Source organism: Sapajus apella, unplaced genomic scaffold (assembly GCF_009761245.1).
Source record: "Sapajus apella isolate SASKATOON/1434 unplaced genomic scaffold, GSC_monkey_1.0 scaffold24, whole genome shotgun sequence".
In the NCBI taxonomy this organism is placed as follows: Eukaryota; Metazoa; Chordata; class Mammalia; order Primates; family Cebidae; genus Sapajus; species Sapajus apella.
The window spans coordinates 25,848,783-25,874,723 of NW_022436964.1; the positions used below are offsets into that span (position 1 = coordinate 25,848,783).

The window sequence follows — 25,941 nt, forward strand, 5'->3', positions numbered from 1 at the left end:
ATTTATGAAAATGCAGAAACTTTCACTTCCTTAAGTAACCATTATTGATCTTAAAATGATGAAAAAGTAAATGCATACTTATTCCACTATCTTGTACTCACAGTATAGTGCCCTTAGTAGTGATATTCTCTTATAAAACTTTGGACCAGATGTGTAACTTTCAAATACTTTTTAAAAAAGATTTTTTGCTTATGCCTATGTCCTGAATGGTACTGCCTAGGTTTTCTTCTAGGGTTTTTATGGTGTTAGGTTTTATGCTTAAATATTTAATCCATCTGGATTTAATTTCTGTAGAAGGTATAAGGAAGGGGTACAGTTTCAGTTTTCTGCACATGGTTAGCCAGTTTTCCCAACATCATTTATTAAACAGGGGATCCTTTCCCCATTGCTTGTTTTTGTCGGGTTTGTCAAAGATCAGATGGTAGATGTGTGGCATTACTTCCAAGGGGAGAAATGCCTAAAGTAGGTGATGGAGGGATGGAGGCAGTAAACCACCATGGCACGTGTACAGCTATGTAACAATCCTGCAAGATATGCACATGTACCCCAGATAAATAATAAAAAAACGCTCAACATCACCAATGATGAGGGAAATGCAAACCAAAACTACAATGCAACACCAACTAACTCCTGTAAGAATGGCTGTAATCAAAAATAAAAAATAGCAGATGTCAGCGTGGATACAGCAAAAAGGGAACACTTCTATGCTGCTGGTGGGAATTTAAGCCAGTTCAACCTCCATGAAAAACAGTGTGGAGATTCCTTAAAGAACTAAAAGTAGAACTACCTTTTGATCCAACAATCCCACTACTAGGTATCTTCCCAGAGGAAAAGAAATCATTATATGAAAAAGACACTTGCACACAAATGTTTATAGCAGCACAATTCACAACTGCAAAAATGTAGAACCAACCCAAATGCCCATCAATCAATGAGTGAAAAAAGAAACTGTGGGGTGTGTGTGTGTGTGTGTGTGTGTGTGTGTGCACGCGCGCGCTACTCAGCCATAAAAATAAATGAATTAATGGAATTCACAGCAACTTAGACGGGATTGGAGGCTATTCAAAGTGAAGTAACTCAAGAATAGAAAACCAAATGTCATATATTCTCACTCATAAGTGGGAACTAAGCTACGAGGATGCAAAGGCATAAGAATGACACAGTGAACACTGGAAACTCAGTGGGAAAGGGTGAGAAGGGGGTGAAGGATAAAAAACCACAAACTGGGTACAAGGTATGCTGTTCTGGAGATAGGTGCCAAAATCTCACAAATCACCACTGAAGAACTACTCACATAACCAAATACCACCTGTTTCCCAATAACTGACAGAAATAAAAAAAAATTTTTTTTAAAGATCTTTTGCTAATTTACTTGCTAATGAAAATCTAAAATGTAAAAACATAAGCAAAAATGTTTTTAACTTTGCTTGTAGTTACTTTACCTTCCAACAATCAATATAGCTACTTGAAGTAGCGCTTATACTATCATCCAATTATTGGTAATTAAAAGCATTTAATGATAAAAAAAAAAAAAAAAGATAATCAACCTTGATGGTGCTCACTTCCATTTAACTCCGTCTTTATATATGGTGTTTCAATGGAAATTTTTGCTATAAATGTAGACTTACACAAATTTCAAGTTGTAGGAAAATATCATCTTGCAGATTTAATCTAATACATCTGAAATGAGTTGATACAAATTAGTAGATTTTTTACTACTGATGTATTCTAATGGATGACGTATAGTGAGAAATAAAATATTTAAACATTTTACATTTATCTATTACTTTGCTATTTATATTTATAAAGCATACTAAAAATATTATGCAGAAGGCTGTATTAAAAGTTAGGAAAGATCAAATTAGAGTTGACAGCTTTCTATAAACTTGTAGCATGTATAATATAAGAATACCTACAGTGATGTTCATCTTCAGAATGTTTAGAGATAATCCAAAAATACTGATTTTTTAATTTTTACTAATCTATGATAAGAACTTATCTGTGATAAATACAAAAAATTAAAAAGTCCATGTTTATTCATGGATATTAAGCAGATACAGTAAAGTTTGTAATCAATGTATAAAAGCACAGGCGCTGTGGAATTCATTTTCTTCTGCTTTTAAGATCCAATTTCTTCTGACTTTAATGTGGTCAAATGATGATCCTAGAGAAAAATCTCTTAAATAATATTTGTAATCTTTTAAAATCTTTAAAAAATATTTTAAATTTTAATATATGGTTGGCTATTTGGTAAGATATTACCTATTATTCTGATAAGCAGTTAGCCATAAAATTAATGTGACATGTTTTTCCATATACAGGATAACATTGAACAAAACCACTACATTAAATGAGGCTCAATTTTAGACACTGAATATTTCAGATGCAGGTTAAAATTCTTTATTTTTTCTTTATTTTTAGCTCAGAAGTAAATCTGGCACACAACAGACTTGGAAATTACTTTCAATTCTAGAAACCTACATTATCATTATCATAATTATTACTTTTAAAAGATTCATTGTTTTGAAAAATTATTCTGTCATTGAGTATTTGCTACTATTTCTGTTTATGAAAATTTTGAGTTTAATAAGTAATAATCATAGAGCTCATATTCATTCAACAAATTTTTATTTGGCGCTTACAAAAGAGTAGACTTTCTTTTGCATACTTATCTGTTAAAGTATAGCAGAAGGTTAATAGTTCCATGTGATATCAACTAAGATCTTCAACAAGTTTCCTTAAACTTTTATCTATATTTCTTCGCAATAAGTAAAAATATCATTTTATATTTTTATTTTAAAAATTCATTTATACCTTTTTACTTAAAACTTTAATATCTGTGTGGCTTTTGAGAATCCAAAGTAAAAAGGAGAATCAAAGATTTTTAAAAAGTGTTATTACTAATAGATTATCTTTTATATGTCTACTTGGAATGTATTATTTCACTTATAAACATATCTTCATGACCACATCCTATTTTTACTTGCCTTTTTATTTTTTATTTCTTAGTTTTCATTTCATTTTAAAATGATTATTCAGGTCACTATTTGTCAGCATAGAAAATGTACCTGATATTTCTTAAATGAGGTGAAGGTAAGCAGCTTATAAAAGGTTACATAAAGTTTGATCCTCTTTTTGATAGATAACTGTTTGTATATTTGTTTTTATGGCTCCTAACATTGTAACATCTTTGAAAAACAGTTCACTTCTATCTATGGAAGCCAACCAAAGGGAACAGAGCTTCCTCTCCCCATGTACTACATCTAGAACTGAGCATGTTAGCCAAGATCCTCCATAATCTTTGCATGTAGACAGACTGTCACAAATAAATCAGGACAATATAATATTGAAAGATTGGCAGTGAAATGATGTAAAGTCTAGTGATGTGATGCCAGTAGCGTAGGCTTAACAGACTTTCAAGGCATGTCTTTAGCTGTGACCCCATTACCAACCCTTTTAGTTCTAGCCTTGTTTTCAAAATCTATCCAACATATTCCTTTTCTGCTTAACTATGTTTTATTTTACTTTTTCTTACAACCAAAATTATCCAACACAAAATGGATTGTAGGTATCAGAACTTCAAGAATATGCAAGAACTCTGGATTTTGTTAGTTGACAGCATTAGGATTGAAGATAGAAAATTTTCATTAGCAGTTTAAGAAAGGAATCCTAAACTGCATGCATTTTAGCACAGGAGGTGAAATGCCTTATTCAGTATAGTCTATGGTCATCCATTAGAAGCAAAGCTTCAGGGTGTAGCACTGATGTAGTCATTAAGTACTATGAAGGTTAAGAGGAATTTAATGACAGCGTGGTTGAGTAGGTACATTAAAACGCCTTGGATAACAAAGAAAATGAATGACACACAGTTCTAAATTCTCTGCGAAAGGAACAGACTGAAAGCTACAAACATTTTTTGACATTGCTTAAAGCATCGCCTATCTCTTGTAGCCTCAGACTAAGGTAACCACAACACAAAAGCAAAATTAAATCCTATAATTTATGATTTTTAGTGTCAGCTGAACTCACAATATTACTACGCTTTTGAGATGAGACAGTATTAATTTAGAAATAATAATAATTTCACCTAAAGGTGAAATGGGAATACCCCAATCGTTTAAAGCTTCTGCTCCCCCTTACTTGACAAATAGCATTTTATAACTTGTCAGATAGGGTTGCTCATCCTCAGATTGAAGATGATAATATTCTTTTTCCTGTAGGAGTTGACTTGCAATATAAAGTCAGTAATCCACATGCTTCCTAGCCAACCACTCCTCAATGTTCTTTATCTCTACTATCAGATTCCAGAATAACCCTAAGAGCTGATTCCATGTTGAACCATTTCATCCATAGACAAAAAAGTGCATAATTTTCCTAATTTATATTAATAAAGAATTTTGAAAATCAGTAAATCTTTGGCTTTTAATGTTCTTTCACCAAGGTGGAGGGACATGTTTTTAGATCAGGCTCAATTTATTAATATGGATATACTTGCCAGAGTTTCTATATCCTTTACGCTAACTAATTTGGACCTCTGGGTGATTGCAATAGATTTTGTGGCTCGTTGGCAAAAACGTGGACCCAAACATGACCCTCATTAAATGGCATTTCAATGCCAGACATTACTTGGTATGCTATAGAATAAGGAATCCAAAATATTAAGTAAATGGAAATGTTGGAGATGACATTTTAAATCTTTAACCTACCATTCACTTCATTTACTCCCTAAAAACACCTCTCCAGTACATAAGAGTAATAACTTGCTTACAGTCTTGAAAAATGCACAGCTGAGCCAAGTTGGTGTTGCGATACGTGCTATTTTGAAGACCAGTAGGGCAGTAAAAAAACACTGTAGTTGAAAACAGATTGTTGATTTCAATGGGAAATGGTAGAAAAGAATAACAACAATGAAGTACCAGAAGCAAAGAAGACAATGCATAGTAGGCAACACAGCCTGCCGAGAATACCCTTATCTGTAGAGATGGATATCTGAAGATATATAGCTAACTGTGTATTTTTCAGGACCAGAATAATAGATAATCCATTGAAGTCCTATATAGCAGTTATTACTAATGGCCTCTGTAACAGTCATTCACTGTTACATAGAGTTTCATATTATCAGAACTCTAAATTTTTCAAGTACATAGCGCTCATAAAAATTATTTTCTGTGTCCTCTTCAGACATAAACGTGAATATGGTTATCTCATTCATATTGCTAGTGTAATTTAGGTTTGGGCGTCTGTGATAAAATTATGAAACATAAGAGAGAACTTCTAGGATTTCCTGGAAAGGAAGCTTTTAAAAATGGTTTCTTAAAGAAATACAAGGAAGACAGACACTTTACTATCGCTGGAACATAACCTCTCTGGATGATGCCTAGACCTGCAGCAGCCATCCAGTGATGATGAGGGTACTAGCCAATGGACCAGGATTACATGCTGAATGAAGCAGAACAAAAATATACAGACTTCTCAATGAGTTTTTGTAGGAATTCAGTTAACGAATGGGAAACCTTTTTTCTATGGATTTTTCCCATATGAGAGAGGAAAAAGAATCCTTATTGTTTTATAAAATTAAGTAACATTGCTTTATACTTCTGGGAAAATAATTCCAGGCCTGTTTTACTGGAATAGGATGCTCTTCTAGAGCCAGTATGATGGAAATTCATGGTTCCTTTCATTAATACCTGACAAACATAGAACCTCTATAATGAAGAGAAGTGGCAAGCCCATGTAATAGCAATACACATGTATTTCTAAGGAACAAAATAAACAGACAATCCATTAGAGTTCTAACCCACAAGTACTACTATTGTACTATGTAACAGTCATTCACTGTACATAGTGCGAGAATTTACCGTAATCTTCATGCTATGAAGAAAGAAGAAAGCCCAGATCTACCATGGATTCATTACATAGTGGCTCTGATTGACACTAGAATTAACTGTTGAGAGCCCTGAACACCACAAATTCACCAATCAGTGGGAAAGTTTATAGAGGTCAGGTGGAGTTTTTCCACCAAGTTTGCCTCATAATCAGCAGAGTGTGATCTCCAATTCACCCTGTGTTTAGTCTACCAGTTCTTAAGTATGCATTTAGAAAAGATAACAGCCACCAGCAGGATTCTTTCACTGGCCCATTGGTTTCTGAAGTTAAGTACTGCTTTGGCAGGAATGAGCAACCGAAGCCTCTGGAGTCATTTCTTATTCTAACACTTAATAAAAATTAATTACACATCTCTAGGAAGACTAAAACATTAGTACATCCACCAAAGATTTTTAAAACCTAGGATGGTGATTCCTGTTGCATCCTCATTTAATTCTCCATTTGGGTTAGTGGAGATAGCTGCTGAAGAGGGACACTGGATTATTATATATTTAATTAGTGATTATCAGAATTCCAGATGTGGTTTCTTTCCTAGAGTCAAAACTGTATCCTCTGGTCATAGTAAACAAATGTTAACCTAACAAATCCTTTTGTTTTTTCATTCTGGTCCAAATAAGAGCAGGTGCTCTTTGTTTTATCTGGTAGCAAGACAGTACTTCTACTACCTTCCTTTACTGTTATATAGTAGAAAGGGTACTTAGTTATATAATCATCCAAAAGGGCATAAACTGCCCTACTATTTGATGGCATCATATTGCTAGGACCAAAGTAGCAAGGAGTACATCCTAGATATCTAAATATCATAGTGTTAGTACAAAATACAAGGACCTACACTTTCAGTGATGTTTCTGAGGATCCCATTATCTTGGCTCCAGCAGGATAATACATTCCAAAATGAAGGCCACTTGTGCCTCTGCCATTAGATAAGCAGTGTAACACTTGAAACCTTTTTATATTTTGAATTCAATAAGCGGTACATTTATTTATATAGATCTGAACCATTAATCAGTTACCTGGAAGGGTGCCGCTTCGAAAGAAGTCTCAGAGCAAAAGAAGGTTTTCTAACTTGTGAAGACAGCAGTGCAAGAATCTGTTATTGAGAAGATATAGTGATGTACACTGTATTGTTGGCACATTGGATGAAGCATACAGAAATAACCCCCAAATGAGAATTACACTGGAGACAAATGGGGTTCAGAAATAAATTCATACCTCCTTTAGCAAGTAGTTTCTTTTTTTTGACAAACAGCTCTTGGCCTGCACTGGAATTTGACAGATTCTGAATATCAAAATACCTAATGACAGGGCAGAAGATGACATTGTGACCTTACGAAAGCATTACCTGATCTACTTTATTCTGAAGGTCAGAGTGACCAGAACAGGACTCCATCATAACACAGGAATGGAATCAACCAAAGGAATGATTTAAGCAGATAGCACACATTCTCAGTGCTGCCCTCCTGCCATATTGTAATCCCTTCTATAACACTCAATTGTACAGAGTGTAGTCAATCATTATTCAGTGAGGAGAAAATGCTGGTGCCAGTTTTACATTAAGTGATGAATGATATTCTAGCGCTAGCTGAAAATTACTCTCATAGAATTACACTGTCAGTTTTCCTTGAAACACTATAAAAGAGGCTAATTCTTCTAGTACAAGCAACTTTTACAAGTGTATATTCTTGCTCACATCTTTCTGGAAGAGATGATGGCCTAAAGCAAAAATCTACACTAAATCATGGACAGAAAGTAATGGTTTGGACAAATGTTTAAGGAATTAGGAATATAAAGAGTCAAGAATTAGTAAGAAGGCAGCTCGGGGGAGAAACATATGGAAGGACATTCTAGCGTAGCCCCAGAATGTGAGAATATGAGTGCTTCATGTAAATGTTAGTTTAAGGCTCATTTGAATACTTCCAGAATGGAGGAAACTCTTCCTATTAGGTAGACAATATCAGATAAACAAGACGGCCTGCTCAGTGGGTCTCAGAAGCTTTCATTCTCTAGTCTCTGATGGGATTGCTGAATGGGCTCCTTACCCACATGGTCATAGCTGCGGTAATAGAGACAGGCAGACCCTCAACAACTTGAACTTGCTCTCACCAAATCTCACCTGACTACAGCCACTGATCAATGCCAAACTTGCCAATAATAGATATCAGCATTCTAGTTTGTGGGGTGATTGAACCTATCAAAAGAAAGTAATACCGCTCCTCTTCAAAGGATATAGACAGTAACATGGATAAAATCCACGTGCTTCTATGGAGCATTCTTTCACAAAGGATACTATATGGGTAAACATCCTGGTTCCACTACTTACTACTTGTGTGAATTTGAGCAAGTTATATAAACTCTATAAAATAAGGAAGAAAACTTACCTATGTTTCTGAGTTGTTAAATGACTTACTATTTGTAAAACACTTAAGAGCAGTGAAAGATATATAGTAAACACCATATAAGCAATGGTTCAATAAATAGAAAACTACCATACCAAGAGATAGATAAATTAATAGAAGATTATAACATCCCTGATATACTTTTTCAAGATGGAATGTGTGGGGCACACCAATTGGTAAAAAGCTTCACCCATGTGTGGTATTAGCTGAAGGAAAAAAAATGTAAATGACTGCATGATTACTAATTATATCCTCATAGGTGCAGAAATGAGGTCTACAGTAGCTCTATCTATATTCTTTTCACTATGTTATATGTATAAGAGTAAATATTCACTTCACTTTCTCTAATGCTTAGCCAACGTTTGTGTATTAAGCATGTGTGTGGTGGTACACTTTTCAATGTAGCCCACAGTTTGCGTGGATCATAATAGATGAGAAAAGAAATGGGCATCATCCAGGCATAGTGTTGTGGACACTAGGTGAGGGATGAAAATATGGACTATTTTTTTTTTTTTTTTGAGAGGCTGGTTTAACGGGAGATAGTTACAATATCTAAAACAGGAGCAATGATAAGATGGATGCAGCTATTGCATGGCTAATGTACTAGAACCAATTGCATTTTAGTCAATAATCCAATGTTAGGTTCCCCTTTCCTTTTGGAAGGCTTCGCTATTGCATTAATCTTGATGGGAAGTAGGTCCAGTGTCGCATATGAAAGCCAAAGGGGCCATATAGCTGACGATAGAGGCATATGTTTTAGGTTTTTGCCAAAATCCGTGATTTGCTTTTGAATTTTGATGGGGTAAAGCAAAGACTCAGTTTCTTGGGAAAATTAATCAAGGCACCTATGAAAATGTGGAAGGCTCTGCAGTGTCAGTGACATGAGAGTGGCTGTGACGACAGTGGTAGCATCCTAACCAGACTGGTATGACTTTGGTTGTGTTTTCTGTTCTCTATCCTTGCTGCATTTTAAAAAGAAGCCTACAGCTCTAATTTCCTCAATATCCTTCTTTCTGTTGCTGCTAATCAAGAAATCTAATATGCATTCAAACATATATTCATTAGCATCTTTAAACATACATGTACACAAGTTGAAAATTTGTATATATAAATAGTAAAAACTTATGACAGCCACACAACTAAATACTAATAGTAGGTAACTCAGAGTGATTCAATTTTATAGTTTGTCTTTATTATTATGATTATTTTTTTTTTGAGGCAGAGTCTCACTCTGTCGCACAGGCTGGAGTGCAGTGGTGTGATCTCAGCTCACTGCAACTTCCACCTCCAAGGTTCAAGTGATTCTCCTGTCTCAGCCTCCCAAGTACCTGGGATCACAGACACCCACCACCATGCCCAGCTAATTTTTATATTTCTTGTAGAGACAGGATTTCAAACTTCTGGCCTCAAGCGATACACCCACTTCCTAAAGTGAGCCACTACCCCTGGCCTGTATTTTCTTATTTTCTCCAGGATATTACTTTTAAATTTAGTTAAGGAAAACACAAAATTTATCAAACTTGAAAAATAGACTTTGGAATATTATTCAGCCATCAAAAACGATGAGTTTGGGTCCTTTGTAGGGACATGGATGAACCTGGAAACCATCATTCTCAGCAAACTGACACAAAAGCAGAAGATCAAACACCGCATGTCCTCACTCATAGGCGGGTGTTGAACAATGAGAACACATGGACACAGGGAGGGGAGCACTACACACTGGGGTCAGTTGGGGGGAAATAGGAGAGGGACAGTGGGGGGTGGGGAGTTGGGGAGAGATAGCAAGGGAAGAGATGCCAGATGTAGGTGATGGGGAAGAAGGCAGCAAATTACGCTGCCACGTGTGTACCTATGCAACAATCTTGCATGTTCTTCACATGTACCCCAAAACCTAAAATGCAATAAAATAAGTGGAAAAAAAAAGAAAAAAAAATTATACTAAATGAAAATTCAGAAAAAAAAAAGAAAAGAAAAATAGACTTTTTTTTTTTTTTCCAGTTTTGAGTCATTATCCTTCAATCTCAAAGTTTAACTTTCTCAGAGGGTATAAAATAACAAAGTAAATTTGTAAAGATGATTTGCCTGATAATGGCACGCCTGATTTTATTCTATATTATTGTTTAACATTAAATGAAAAAAAAAAAAAAAAAAAAAAAAAAAAAAAAAGAAAAAAAAAATTGTAAAATCGTATTAGAAAAAAAAAATGTGATTTAGAAAGAAAGGGGAAGGGAAATAACAGTGGAATGTATTTATTTATATTTCTTCCAATTTGGTTGGTGATAAATAAATAGAGTTCAATTTTTATATTCAGCAGATCGTGGGATCTCTACTATTTTCAGATAGAGATGGGCAATAAACTATGAGTGACAGTGAATAAAGGACCATTGAGCTACATCCAAATGCAAGGTTTTAGCAGGAAGTTGTCAGGGGATCTGAAGCTGCACTGGTGTTAGAGAAAGTATCTTCGAACAACACAAAGTGCTTTTGTCTATTTTTTTCGTTGTTGTTAAATTTGAGCTGACTGAATTTTAAAGGTTGCCTAAAATATTTACTAGCAAAAATATACAATTACTTTGCATCATCGAAATTATACTAGAGGATGGGGTAGTGGTAGTAGAGTTAACAGAAATAATTAAGATGTATATTGTTCCTATTTATCTACATAAATATAATACACACGTACAAAAGAGTTGAAGTGTAATGGACTGATGAATCACTGAGTTTTCTGCTAGTTATTCATAATTTCTCTTACTAGCTATATAACTTGTGCTAGTGACTTTTCATTCCTCTCTAAGTCTTCAGTTCCTGATGTTAAAATAAGCAAACTGATTATGTAATTCTTTGGTTTGGGATATATAGTACATGAGATAATCCATGAGGAAAATCTATCTCACTTCATGGCAAAAAGTAGTTCAATAAATTTTAGTTAATATTTTTACATATTGCTGCTATTAGCATATATATGCTAGAACATGGACCCAGTGATAGAATGGCCCTCAGAAAGCATTTGTTTCATGTCTCTTACATTAAAGGTGAAGTGGTTAACACTGGAGATAGTACGTAGTTACTTAAGGTTACACATATTTTTAATAGAAAAACTAAAAATAGAATCTGACTTTCTTGAATTTTACCTTACTTTTCTCTATCTGGTATCTCTTGGCTTCTCAAATTTCTGTACAAATGCATAACCCACACACATATGCCATAAGGACATGCATGTACCTTAGGTTAAATACTAGCAAAAATACTTAGACTGCATTTGTAAAGTATTAAGAGATATCTATTAGATTTTTAACATTTGTTAGTTGCTTATATATGTTGTAAAGTACGTGTAAGTACTCATGTTAAAAACATTTCATTTTTTATCTTTGCCTGGACGAGGATAAATATTTAATATGTCTATGAAAGAATAATACATTTTAATATTTTAAAAAATTGCTTTTTTTCCTGCTAAAATAGCTAGAGGAGGATATTTTTGGATGTAAATATACATATTTATACACTCATCTATATTTTAAATCATGAGTGAAAACAAAGAATACTGAGAATTTATGCTTAAGTTTTTTGACATAAAAGGCTTTTCAAATCTGTTTCTTTGGAATCTTATGGTTGTCTTTTTGGGGCAATTATGAAGGGCAATGATAAAACCACAAAAAAATCAGTCTACTGAAGGATAGCAATTTTGCTTTTTCTTTTTTTTTTGGTCATGGACACTAAGAAGCAAAAATCTAGTATGGTGCTCTGTAGTAACACCGTAGAATTTGTTCATTTCATTTTGTCTTTCCTAAGTGAAAAGTGGGATTAAATCCATGATAATATTGACTGATATTAATCAAAGCTACTAATTCAAATGGACTTTAAGAAATAAAAAAAAAAAAAGAAAGGAAGAAAGGGAGGGTGGGAGGAAAGAAAAAAGAAAGATTTGGGAACAAAACAGAGAGACTAGTTGTCAGTATTAATTCTAAAACTAGTGTAGTTGTTAAAACCTGACATTCTCATTGTGAAGAAAACTGTCCTTTAAATAACATACCAATTAAAAACTAATCAGCTATCCAAAAGACTTATTTTTTTTTTTTTTTCAGATCATTGCCTCATTGGCTTTATCTTGGGCAAGATTGTTCAAGTGGCATGTTTCACACACCAGATGGTGGCCCGTGCAGTTCACTTAACGTGGAGAAAAAGGGAATCATTTTTTATTTGATCTTTAGTGTTTATTTTTGTGCATGTTTCATACTAAGCATAAATGTTTTAGAACATTGGTACTTATAGTACTGATATTTTATAAATAAGTAAAATCATGTATCAGGGTACTCACGTAAATCTTTCTATATGATTGTGTATGTAAGTTGTTTAGAGATCACTAGTCTAAACTATAAGGCAGGAGTTAGCAAAATATGGCCCTTGGACCAAATTCAGCATCTAACACTTGTCTTCATAAAGTTTTATTGGAATACAGCTATGCTTGCATATTTTCCATAAAGGCTTTTATCCTATAATGTCAGAGTTAAGTTGTTACAACAGAAACCTTACAGCTTCCAGACATTTAAATATTTATTCCCTAGGCATTTACAGAAAAAGTCTGCTATTCACTGCTCTAAAGAGACAAGAATTCAGGGCAAAGTTGTTTGTAGACAAGGCAGAAATCATAATATTGCTTAGTGACTTGGTTCCGGGCTTTATAAATAGTTGTTACACCTTGAAATTTTCTCAGCTAACAGAAAAAGGTGCAAATGTATCACTTTTTTTTTTTTTTTTTTTTTTTTTTTTACCATAAATGCTAAGCACACTTTCTAACTGTTTCTCAAATTAGGCCTTTTCTCTGTTGCTGAAGGTTAATGACCCTGGCCAAGTTACTTACATACTCTAAGCCTTAGTTTACCTATAAGACAATTAAAATAAATACTATCTTAAATGGTTTTGTAAGCATTATAATGCTGCATATGCCCCAAGTTTGGCAAATAAGCCTTCGGTAAATGATAAATGCCTCTCTGCCCACATATTTTGACAGGATGTATCTCATGTAGATTTGACTCTAATAAAAGTAACAGCAATACAAGAGTATTTATTGATCTTTGAAAATGCATATATTAAGCTTGTGTTTATATAAATCATATATCTAGAAAATCAACTTAAGCAAAAATAAATATGTATAAAAACAAGATATAAATTGCTGATTAAATAATATTAAAAGGAGAGCTCAAATATAAATAAAGGTACAGGAAATCTGTGGCTGATCTTTAATGGTTGTTAACTGATTGATGGCATTTAGCTAGGATTTTAGCCAGTCATCTCATTCATTAGACCATGACAGCATGGCTCAGCTTGCGGGCTTAAGATTGACTGGGGAAGAGCTTCACTGTATTTATCGGTTTTAATTAGAAACATAAACCTTTGTATATGTCTTCAAATACAGGTGTTCTAGTGCTACAGTTCCAGTGCTCTATGCTTTGTTTCAATCATGTTCTTTTGAGCCTTTAATGACTTTGGGTTTTGTTAATAAAAACCTATATTCTTAATGAAAGCAGCAACGAATTGTTTTCCTTTGTTTACTGCCTTATATTTTTTTTCTAGTTTCACTTTGTTGCATTAGAAAATATTTGATTGACAAAGATTGTATATATTCAAGATGTTTAATGTGATTTGTCACAATCAAAGAAACACATCCATCATCACCAATGCTGTACATTAGATCATAATACCATTAGATATCATGCTTAGTGAAATAAGCCAGAAACAGACAAATGCTACATATTCTAATTTATATATAAAATCTAAAAGAGTCATACTCAAAGAAACAGAGAATAGGTTGGCGGGTGTCAGGGCTGATGCGTGGGGGAAATGAGATCTTGATCAAAGGAAACAATAGATTTTTATCAATATAATCCTAATATCTAGCTGGGTGACTACAAAAAATTAGATTCCAAGTAAATGTTTATAGCATAAACAAAAAATAAATTGATATAGCATATTAATTAGAAGGAATATGGGAGAAAGGACAAAATAATCCTTCATAACTACCACAAATTACTCAAATTGATAGTTATTAGCCTTAATTATTATCTTTTAAATATCAACATTATATATGTATAAATTATGTCTCATTAAGTAGAATTTGTTCAGTACACCAGTTTCTAGCAGAAAAATCCAGGAGTTTTAGAATACTTACAACCTGTTATTGAGGTGAGCATCTGGAATGTTCAAAACTTAAAAAGTCTCAAAATTTGTGGCATTTTATTTTATAAACTTAAAAATAAATAAATAAAAGAAATTCCCAGGCTTGTTAGCACAGAAAATCTTTAACACAGACAATAACTTGGACAGTCTATTTTAATACGATTATACATGTTACCAATATTTAAATTTGTTTTTTAATAAGCCATGAAATTACTGGGTGTTTTTTTCATCTATAGCAATAGTAATCCTAGCAATCCTATTTAGAAACATATTTCAGTATTTTCAAAGAGAAAAGAGAGAAAAGGATATATTACAAAGTAATAAACGCTTATCTGACATAACGTAAATGATCTTGTCCACAAAAGACTTTGGCGGTGGCCCTAAGGCACAGATTTGAAGACAAGGATCACCAGTACAAAGACTAGACCTAGTGACCTACAGAGGGTATGCCTTAAGTGAATTACAGAATCTCTTGAGTATATATGTGTATGTGTTTTGAGGTTGGGGGGGTGGGCATCAATTCATGTTAAATTTGAGTTCTTTTCAATACCTAAGGACTTCTAATAGGGCTGGAGACTCCAAATCATAGAATCCTTCAGTTAGTGGTGATATTCAAAATTATGTCCTGTTTTCTATGACATGTTGAATTGAGGCAGGTCTAAATAACGAATTTGAGGTAGAAAGAATCTACCCATACTCAAAAGAAAGTCCTCAGCAAGAGGACGAGAAATCAAGCATATGAGAGAAAAATCTAAAATGCTAAGCACAGACAAGACAAAGTAAATCCTAATGCCAATCTTATGGACTCACTATGCAAACCCGGCAATGGTTAGCAGAAGGCTGCAATTAAATAGGTAAGCAGGTTGTCAATTATGGAGTGATTCCCAGTTTCTGGTCCAGGGGAAGGTGATGACATACACTTGGAGCAGGGAAGGGGCAAAAGAACTCAGATAAAAAGCAACAGTTTGATGCTCTTCAGTACCACCAACTTGGAAGGACTAAGACAGGCAGGAAATTTATCTACTTGTTCCTCAAGAAAGAGTAATCCCTAGTGTTACATAAATTATGTAGCTAGGCATGGAAAGTAACTTTCTATTTTTAATATTTGCTACTTATCGGTTATCTAAAAGTTAAATAGCTAATGCACTTCGTCCTTCCCCAAGCAAGATATTTCATTTCTCCACTTAACATTGTATTGTTCTTAACCAAATCACCCACAGATTACAGATCTTTACACCTGTGGGCAAAGCACTGCAGCAATGAATATTTCACAAACTCAGTACCCTGCAGCATTTACAATCAAAATTACTTGTCATCTCCAATGCTATACTTAGTTTTCACAAAATCCATCCACAGTCTAGGTAAGAAATCAGACTTAGGACAAATAAGCAACTTTTGTATGAAGATGCATAGCTACTCTCTCGAGACTGTATCTTTAGAGAAATTAAGCCCTTAAAACTACTTTAAATAATTGTTGCTAAATGCGTAAGTCAAGTTTTTATAAAATAAATTCTTTTCAGGTAACTTCATTCATGAGAGTGAAATTCTTTCCACATACAGCAATAATGGGTATCAAAACGTGGTGTGCATAAAGAGTGACCAGATGAGATTGCAGAGCTGTGGACTATGTCAAGGAGTTCTAGTTTTGTAGTTTGAAGACAGAGCATGGAAACCTATTTTTAAGAAAGGTACCAGGCTTGTTATTCTGCCAAACACCAAATAAACCAGATGAAAGAAAAATGAAACGGAAAGATGTTAGTGCTGACACTGCTTGGATAATAGAAATGAAACACGGAGAGCTGGAGGAAGGAGGATTTTCTTTTGACTGACTAAAAACTGCCAAAATTATCTTTGAAAGAAGCTATGTTTAAGCCCACAGGAGAATTAAAGACAGTAGAGGATTATGATAAAGCTTTTATCTTGAACAAAACTGGAGTGACTGTACTGTGATGTGTAAAACTGGCTGGGAGAAAATCATGCCATAAAATATAAATTTTTTTTGTGTATGCCAGAAAAGACGAAAGCATCCAGACATTCAAGTAATTAAGTTATTCTTCTGAATGGTTTTAGATTTAAAATATTATTAAATTGCCAGAGAAAATTTTTCTTTAACTTAGCTCTTAAGTAGGAAGAATAACCAAATGTAGTTCCAAATGTCCTTTCAGAGTGGTTAAAATTAAGCCCTATTTTTCTTTGTCCCTGTGATTAAAAATAAACAAATCACATTTGACTCTATACCCCAAAAGTGATTACTTTGTTATTTTCACTTCAATGGGACACATAATCTCATCCATAAGAAATTATTAATGTGTTCTACAGTATTTTGAAAATAAATACAACGTATTTTACTCTTGAGTACCATCTGCAGGATTTCAAGCATGTAAAATATTTTGATGCTTCAGGAAGTTTTATAAAATTGATGCTGTATTTTTCTGAGAAACGGCTTAAATGACTCATTATGAAATGTCTGCCCAGTTTAATTCACACTAACTTTTGAAAATAATGTCCCCATTCTCTGACCTCAAGGTGCCCCCCACTTCTTCACCAATACCCCCTACGTTTCACATATTCTTGCCACTTTACAGGAAAACAAAACAAAACAAACCTCACTAGTTATCTAAGTTTGTAAAAGGATTTATCCCTCTGGAAGTACTTGGTCATTTCTCATTAAACATAAACACAGAGACAGAAATTAAGTTTCCTTCATACAGTAGCTAAGTACTCTCGTCCCATTATTCCATTCCTTCTGTTTCTGTGGGAGCTTTCCAGGCAGGGCCCAGTCTTCTTGCCATGCTGTTGCTCTTGACCAGAAAACCTCCTAATTAACCCAGACTTACCAGAACCATCTAGTGCCTGTGAAGTTATCTTGGAGCATTAAGAGGAGCTTGTAGGGCTATCTGTGGAGCTCAGCCCTCAGGCTGGGAACTGAAAGTGATTTGCCTTTTCACTGATTCAGCTGAGGTACCTGCCTGTAGGTGATGTACATCACACTTTTTAAAAAAGGCAGATCCACATGATGAAGTTACATCCTGCTAGAGCAGCCCCCAGCAAGAAGTGCCAGAAAATGAAAATCACACAAAGGTAGTGGCAGCCCACGTGATTCACAATTAGCATTGAGGACTTTTCTCATAAGGAAAGACTTGTGAACAAGTCAGATGAGCTGAGATGCCAAATTGAGAGCAGCGGAATGGGAGAAAACTTTAAAAGGGCCTCTAAACACCTACAACATGCTTCAGAGTTTTCTATTTTCTGTCTGATCTCTATACTAATTTCATGAATTAACCCATAGATTTTACATTGTAATTTTCAGAGGCACTAGCTGTAAAGCCCGAGATTCCCCAGTACCACTTCTGTTATGCTCATTTATATCAACCTATATTCCATTAACTCTATATCTTAGCTTGGGGGTTGTAAATAAACATGACCACTAGACCATATGCTTCCTGAGGGCCAGAAATGCATTTCAATAGTAGAATCGAAATTATATAAAATAATGGTAAATGCTTAGATGTGTATAGAACAAATAGAGATAGTGACATTTATCCATTAATAAGGATTTATATGGCTTATTTCATTTAATTTTCTTAATTCAAGAGAAAAATGATCAGAAGACTGAGGCTTTAAGAACTGAAGACCTTGTTCAATATGATGCAGGCTTTAAGTGGTAGACCCAAGCTTCAAACCCAACCTTTCTACCCCAGAGAGCTGTGCCTTCAGTTATATTTTGCCTTTCTAGTAACACACGTTAAAGAGATTAAGAAGAAAATATATCACACAAAACAGATAAGTATCAAATATATCCTTCTATCTTCATCTATTTTAATAGAAAAACAATATTCAAAAGTGTGCTCATGTGGACACATCCCATTACAGCCTTATTTCTTTTCCTTGCAAGAAAAAGAAGTAAAAGCTTTTTGATCTTCAAGACTCCTAAGTACTAAATGTAAGTCAATTTCCTGGATAATCTACTTTTACCTACTTTAAAAATCAATTAATAAAAAATGAACACTTTGGTAACTTCTAATTAATAACCTACTTATTGGAGAATCCAAGATATTTTCTAAACTGACACAGACAAGTGTCTAAACATGTCCAGTTACCCGAAAAACAGGGTGTGTCTATGTATTCAGATGGTGGTCACTTAACATATACAGTTATTGATTTACTTTCTGTTAAAAACTGCAATGAAGGAAACAGTTATTGGGGAAACCGGTTCCCTTGACTACTCACAGTGAATTTCATCAGATCCTAAACAATCACCTTGTGAAGGGATAATCTACAACCTGTATGAGGAGAGCTTTAGGAAAGAAACATATACCTGAATTTATTCTACAAGATAGGTAATAAAAGAAAAATAAAGCAATTAACTCAGGCATCACATCAAAAAAACCAGGTGAGGAGATTCTGATTATCAATGTCCTCTTTCAGTTTTTACACAAAAGCTGCTGATTAACTTTACTTGTGCTAGTTTGGCTAAATGAGAACAAAACGTCAAGATATTAATATATTCTTAAATTTATATATAGAAGTCTGACGGTGATGCTATTGTCCATTCCAAGTTTTGAAAAGAGTGATGATGAGCCGGGAAAGGGAAGAATTTCCACGATTAACATAATGAACTGTTGTGAATCATTCTAGAATTCCAAAAGCAGCACTTATGTCAGGTGTGATTGCTAAGCTCTTGACTGGCATTTTAGTATCTTAGTCTATGATCTTCAGATGTCAGTCCCCACTGAATCAGTGCTAAGGAAATACTAACTGCTAATTTGAGTGGACTTTTGTATCCAGCTGATGCCCCACCCCAAACCAGCAAGCCCCTAAGAACCAAATCAAAATCTTCAAATGAGTTTCCTGAATACAGAAATACACTGAAACTGTAGTAGTTCGGTACATTTTAGGGGTTAGCATAGTAAAGTCAGAGAAGAGCACGGTTCTACAATGGAATAAGATCCATCAACTTAGCTTGTATTTCAAAGCAGTCATGAAGATAACGTAAAAATAACTACACAGAGAGATGGCACTGATAAACACCAGAGCTAGAGGGCGCTTATGCAGTGAGCTCGCTAACAGAGTCGTTACCCAGATAATCCAAATCAACCAATACCAGCCCTTCATACCCCAACCCCATCACCCAAATCATTTAGATTTAACTCTAGACCATAAAGTTAACACCAACAGGTATTTATTTCTTCAAGGATATTAAAAGCTGGGTTTTAGCCTTTCTTTTTAGATACTCAAACGCTGATCTTTCCAGTGATGCTTTGTGGGTTTCAGATGCTTTATAAACCTTGAGACTTGGAAGATCAGATGTCATGGTGGAAATAGGAAAGACTTCTGGCTAATCACATGGTAAAGAAGTGGAGTTAACATGTAAATGTTCGTTCTTGAGACAATAGCAATGCTAATAATAACTATTCAGTTTACTGATTGGATAGATGACTGAAACACCACATATACAAGAGCTTAAGCGTCATTTTCTAAAATCATGTGATGAATTCCAGATAATCCATAACTAAAACAAGAATTAAATGGATGGGGGAAAAGAAGATTTAATATTTCATTCTTATTTTTTAAATAGACAAAATTTTAAATGTAGTGCAAATTATGTTGTAAAATATATAAAATACTGTGGAATGATGAAATCGAGCTAAGAAAATTATGTATTGCATCACATATTTTTTGTTGCGAGAATGCTTAAAATCTACTCTCTAAGCCATTTTTCAAGTATAAAACACATTGTTATTAACTGTAGTCACCACGTTGTATTTCACATTTTTTAATTTATTCCTAATTGAAATACTATATCCTTTGACCAACGCCTCCTAACCTCCTCCACCCCCAACTGCCACTCACCGCTGGTAACCATCATTTTACTCTCTGCTTCTATGAATTTGACCTTTTCTTGACTAAGGAGAGATTGAATCTTAAGCAAAAACCCTTGGAGAATGTTTAAACAAACAAAGGTACAATGATTATCTTTGGAACTAGAAAGACCTTAGTTGCCACCTGCTAGCTATGTGATTTTAGACAAAATTATTTAACCTAACTTCAGATTATTCATCTGTATACTTGGGATCACAATACCTAAGTCATAAACTTATTTAAAGATACAATGAAATGGTGAAGTTAAAGTACAGTGCTCAGCATATAGTAAACTTTCTATGTTTTTCTGTATTACCCTCTACTATTTTACTACAAATGATACAAGCAAAAGTAGAATTAGTATTACAGGCACTCCAAAAGTGTCTCTGAGTGAAACTCGTCTTCTGTAGGTTAATGCAGTGTCATATTCCTGACTGCGAGATTCAAAGTTTGAGGTGAAATGCTCTCACCAGGCCAACCTTGGCATGGCAGCTTCTACATAGAAATAACTATGATATTTGTTCCATAGAGTCAATGGAGGATCAGTTATATCTTCTAGAATGTACATTATAAAGATGTGAATATTGCCTCTTTTTTGGTTCAATCAAGTTAAGTTACAGCAAGTACTGTAGGGCTTAGAGATTCACATTCTTCAAGCAACTATCTTCATGATAATATTTAATTGCATTCTGTACAAAAGGTGTAAATATACAGTTAGTGCAAGTACTTTTGTAGGATGTATCTATACTATGTATTCATTTATAATTTTACTGGGTTAGCTGGGCATGGAGGCACACACCAGTAGTCCCCATTCTTTGGAAAGCTGAAGCAAAAGAATCACTTGAACCCAGGATGTAAAGGCTGCATCTAGCCGCATTTGTGCTCCTACATTCCATCCTGGGCAACAGAGCAAGACCCTGTCTCAATTAACAACAACAACTAAGTATAATTTCACTGGTCACATATGTTTGTGTTGCTTGTTACAAATCATTATCATAACAAGAACCATGACTACTTACTTTAATATTGACAACATCACTGTCATAAAAGAAATCACAAAGTCTGTGAGCCACTTATATTCAGTGAAAATGTCAATAGATTTGCAAATTAAGTTCTACAGAGTTCTTAATTTCAGATTTAACATGGAAATTTCTCTTCCTGAAATATGGAATGGAGTATTTAACTCTTCTCATCTACAGATCATTGAACAGAGGCCTGACATATAAAACAAGGGAAGACAGATGTACTCGAATGTTATCGGAAAGAGATAAGAAAATTCTATGGCCAAGTGAATCTAATTTAAAAAAAATATTTTTGCCTTGGAAATGAAATATGGAATGAAAAGGATTTTTGCATAAATTAAATTTACAGATGAAAGTAAAAGAACCTCTTTAGAGAAGAGATGAGAATAGTTGACCTAAAATCAGAATTTTGAATAAAAAATTCTGTAGGCCAAGACAGTGAAAAACAATTTCTTGTTAGCTATTAGTCTCATCAATAAGGAAGCTACCCAGGCATGAAAGAATGTGGAACTAGGATAATTGCTAGTAGCAGACAAATATTATTAGACATGGAGATTAAGAAAATTAATAAAAATTATTTTTCCTTTTAACATATTTAATGAAAATGATTAAAAGAATCAGAAACCTGCTATAGTATCTAGAGTTATATAGAAATATGCTCACGTTAATTAAATAAAAACTAGATATAATTATCACTCCTTCATATAGATTTGATAATTTTCATGTAATCCTTTCTGTTGTCTTTATAAATTATAAGATAAAGAGTCTTTCTTGTTCTTTTATTTATAACTTTTAAAGTAATCATTGCCAAATTTTATTGAACATTTATTGTGTATCAGACATGCTAAGCAGAGGCAAGATTTCATTTGTTCTAAATTATACTATGAGATAGATACCATTGTTTTTCTTTTTTTTCAAATAGTGTTACAGAAGTCCAAGGAAGTTTAGTGAGTTCTCTAATCACATAATTCATGCATAAATCTACACAGGAGCAGATCAAGCAGAGGCTCTTGATCAGTGCATATACCTGAGTGAATCAGCTGGATATCTAATGGTATCCCACAGACAAGGTTTTGGTTCCCAGAAGTGAGCACATTGAAGAGGATCACCCTTGTAGCATCATGTACTACACTTCACATGGTCTAATTCTATGCCATGCATAGAAGTACATAAATTACTCAAGTCCAATATAACTTAAAGGCACCCTATGACATAGAAGATCTCTAATCTCTGCAAAAGGAGTGCCAAACATTTTCTGTAAAGGGCCAGCTAGTAAATAGCTTAGGCTTTTGGGGACCAGCCGGCTTCACTGGAAGTACTCAACTCTATGGTTATAACCAGCATAGGAGCTACAGACAACATGGAAACAGCTAAGCATGGCTGTGCTACAGTATAATTTTATGTACAGATGCTAAAATTCAAGTTTCATATAATTCTCATGTCATAAAACATTCTTTTTTTTTCTCAGCCATTTGAAAATGTAAAAACATATTCTTGGTTTGGGACCATACGAAAAGAGGCAATGGACCTGATTTGACTACAGGCAATACATAGTTTGCTAATGCCTAGCTCTACAGTGATTCAGCACTTACAGGTAGTAGCTTATGCACTTGTGTATCAATATTTGAGTTTTTTTAAATGAATGACATATAACTGTACATATTGAATGGGCACAATGTGCTGTTTCCATATATGTATACATTATATAATGATCAAATCAAGGTACTTAGCATATTCATCGCTTTAAATATTTATCATTTGCAATGAGAACATTCAAAAACCTCTCTTTTAGCTAGTTTAAAATATACATTATTAATTTTATCCATCCCACCATACAACACCCAACATCACAACTTATTCCTCCTAATTGTAGGCTTGTATGTATTGACAAATCTCATAAAATCCTATATTACCCTGTCCTGCTAGTTACATTAAATGTTAAGCTTTAATTTACTATTTTGTGCAGTCTTTTTAAGGTACTATGCAGCTTTGAGGTGATACAATTAGTTATACCCATACTGCACACATTAAGCAACACATGGTCATACAAGGAACAAGGCAGAACTTATCTGTGAAACTAAGTTGTATTTGCCATGATTAGAACTTAATCATAGGTCCTGAAATCAAGAAGAAAAGCACTGGGAATTTCTTTGCATTTGAAAGAGTGAGGGTTTGGAAATATTTATCCTATGAATCATAGAAAGTTTGTCAGGGAGTAACTTACAAGATTCCCAAGAAATAAAATACCTACTCTTTTCTTAGAAGCTTTCTAGTAGTACATACACATGAAACTATCACAAATTTATTTATGCATTTTTTGTACTTTATTTTTTCAAGAAATGATGCCCACCATTTTTACCTGTTTTTGATTACTTATCTAAATTAAAATGTCATTTGAATTATAATCCAGTTTTTAAAAATCCCTTTCAACTTTGCCATTTCAGCAAAGACAATGCCCCCAGAAAACCATCAAAAACAAAAACAGAATATCTGACCTGTTGCTCACTTTGACAGTGCCTTGGGTGTAACTGCACCTTTTGGTCTATCAGTGGATAATACTCAAAAACTTCCAGGAGATACCAGTAGCATTAACTTTAATTTATTCCAACAACTATACCATCAAATTGATGAACTTAGGATACTTTTATACTAAGCATTAAAATTAATGGAAGAAACATTACATATTCCTTTGCTTGTCAAACAGCCACAAAATCAAGCAAAGTCAACAAATCTTGTAACAACAACATATTTTCAAGCTTTCCCTATAGCTGATGGTGGCTTTGCAGACATCTAAGTGATTCAACATTGGAGTTGTCCTGATCAACCTACTGTCATCATTCAATGATGGCTTTAAGTCCAAGTCAAGGTAACCTTTCTTCTTTACAAGAGCAAAGCATATATTATGTTTTACTTAACTTACAGCAGCTAAAATGAAACAGTACAGGAAGGAAATTTTAAAAAGTAAAAATAAAAGCCAGTCATGGTGGCTGATGCCTGTAATCCCAGCACTTTGGGAAGCAGAGACAGGAGAATCACCTGAAGCTGGGAGTTTCACACAAGCCTAACCGACATGGAGAAACCTGTCTCTAGTAAAAATACAAAATTAGCTGGGCTTGGAGGCGCATGCCTATAATCCCAGCTACTCGGGAGGCTGAGGCTTGAACCCAGGGGGCAGAGGTGGCGGTGGGCCAAGATCACACCATTGCACTTCAGCCTGGGCAACAAGAGTGAGACTCCATCTCAAACAAACAAACAAAAAACAACTAAAGCCAAAGGATCTATGACTGTCATTTATACAAAGCTTTGACGTGTTCAGTATATTGTAACAAACTTCTCCTCAGCTGAACTTCATAGCAATGCTGAGTAAAATAAAGGAGAGGAACACTTTCTAAAACAGCAGAGGCTTTCTTTACTTTGCCACATCATAGCTGATCATAAGAAACAAAAAGAGAAGTTAGAATTACACAAAGAAAATACTACTTGAAATCCTAGGAAACAAAAACCTACTTGAAAAGTGAAGCAGGATATTTTCCCTGATCCCTTTCGTGGGACTTGTGAGGGTGCCTCCTGCTCTCAACTCCTTGCAGGACGGAGCAGACAAGTAAACAAGGCGGGAACTGGAGTGCACAGCACTGGAACCAGCCCACCACTTCTGCACCAGCAGGAGTCAACTCCACGCCTCCAGGAGAAAACACGCAGGTGAGTGAGTACAGGAGGGGTGGGGAGCACTTTTGGGTGCTGGGAGGAGCAAACTTTGTGTGGGTCCTGTGGCAGCATCCAGGAGGGCTGCCTTCAACTCCTGAAACCCCAGAGGGCATGTTACAGTGCTCGTTAAGCTCTACCATCCACAGACAGCTTGTGTTAGCAGCTCAGTGGACTCTCTGCCTTTTCATGGAGGCAGCTGCTCTCTGCCAGTGAGGGTAAAGGGCCAGTGTGACAGCCTTTGGTATCCTCACTGGTGGCTCCTGAACCCTTGTCCAGCATCCAGGAAAAATGAGATTGCAAGAATGAATTGAAGAATGGTAAATGCAGGGGGTTTTACTGCTGATGAAAGTGGCTCTCAGCTGGAAGGGGAACTGGGAGAGGGACGGGGTGGGTAGGTAATCTTCCCCTGAAGTCCAGCCATCTCCAGCAAGACTCTTCTCTGAAGTTATACTGTCAGTCTGTCCTTCTGAAGTCAAGCAGCTTCTGATGTCCAGCTGTAGTCCCTGACATTCAGCTACTCCTCCTCTCTGCGAGCTGAGCCTGGGGTTTTCATAGGCACAGGATGGCGCAGGCTGGGGCCATGGGTGATTTAGGAAAAGGCAACATTTAGAATGTGGAAAAGGGATATGAGTTCTCACTTTGGGCCCCAGTCTCAGGGTTTTGGGCCATAGTCTCACAGTTTTGGGCTTGAGGGTGGGGATTCACCAGGGACCCATTCTTTTCTGCCTAGAATTTCTCTGCCTCCTGTCTATATCAAAAGTACAATAGCCAAAAAAAAAAAAAAATCTAGTTTATAAAGCAAAATAACAGAATCTTCGTTCTTCAAGATTAGAGAGAGAATGGCAAGAGGGGTAAAGCCATAAGACAGGATCTCAAGGTATAAAATGGGATCAGTG

The 25,941-nt window shown here is 34.9% G+C and overlaps 1 protein-coding gene across 43 annotated transcripts in view; it reads right to left on the reverse strand.

Annotated features, from left to right (window-relative positions):
- The window catches only part of PTPRD (protein tyrosine phosphatase receptor type D), a 2,321,819-nt gene that overhangs the window by 1,491,639 nt on the left and 804,239 nt on the right, over positions 1–25,941 (reverse strand). Inside the window, exon 1 of one of the 43 annotated variants that reach the window (XM_032290726.1) lies at positions 17,294–17,312. The exons of the other annotated variants lie outside the window; for them this stretch is intronic. The gene's annotated coding sequence lies outside the window, so the exon portion shown is untranslated. Of the gene's footprint in view, positions 1–17,293; positions 17,313–25,941 lie in introns of those variants that run through there. 43 annotated transcript variants of the gene reach the window in all.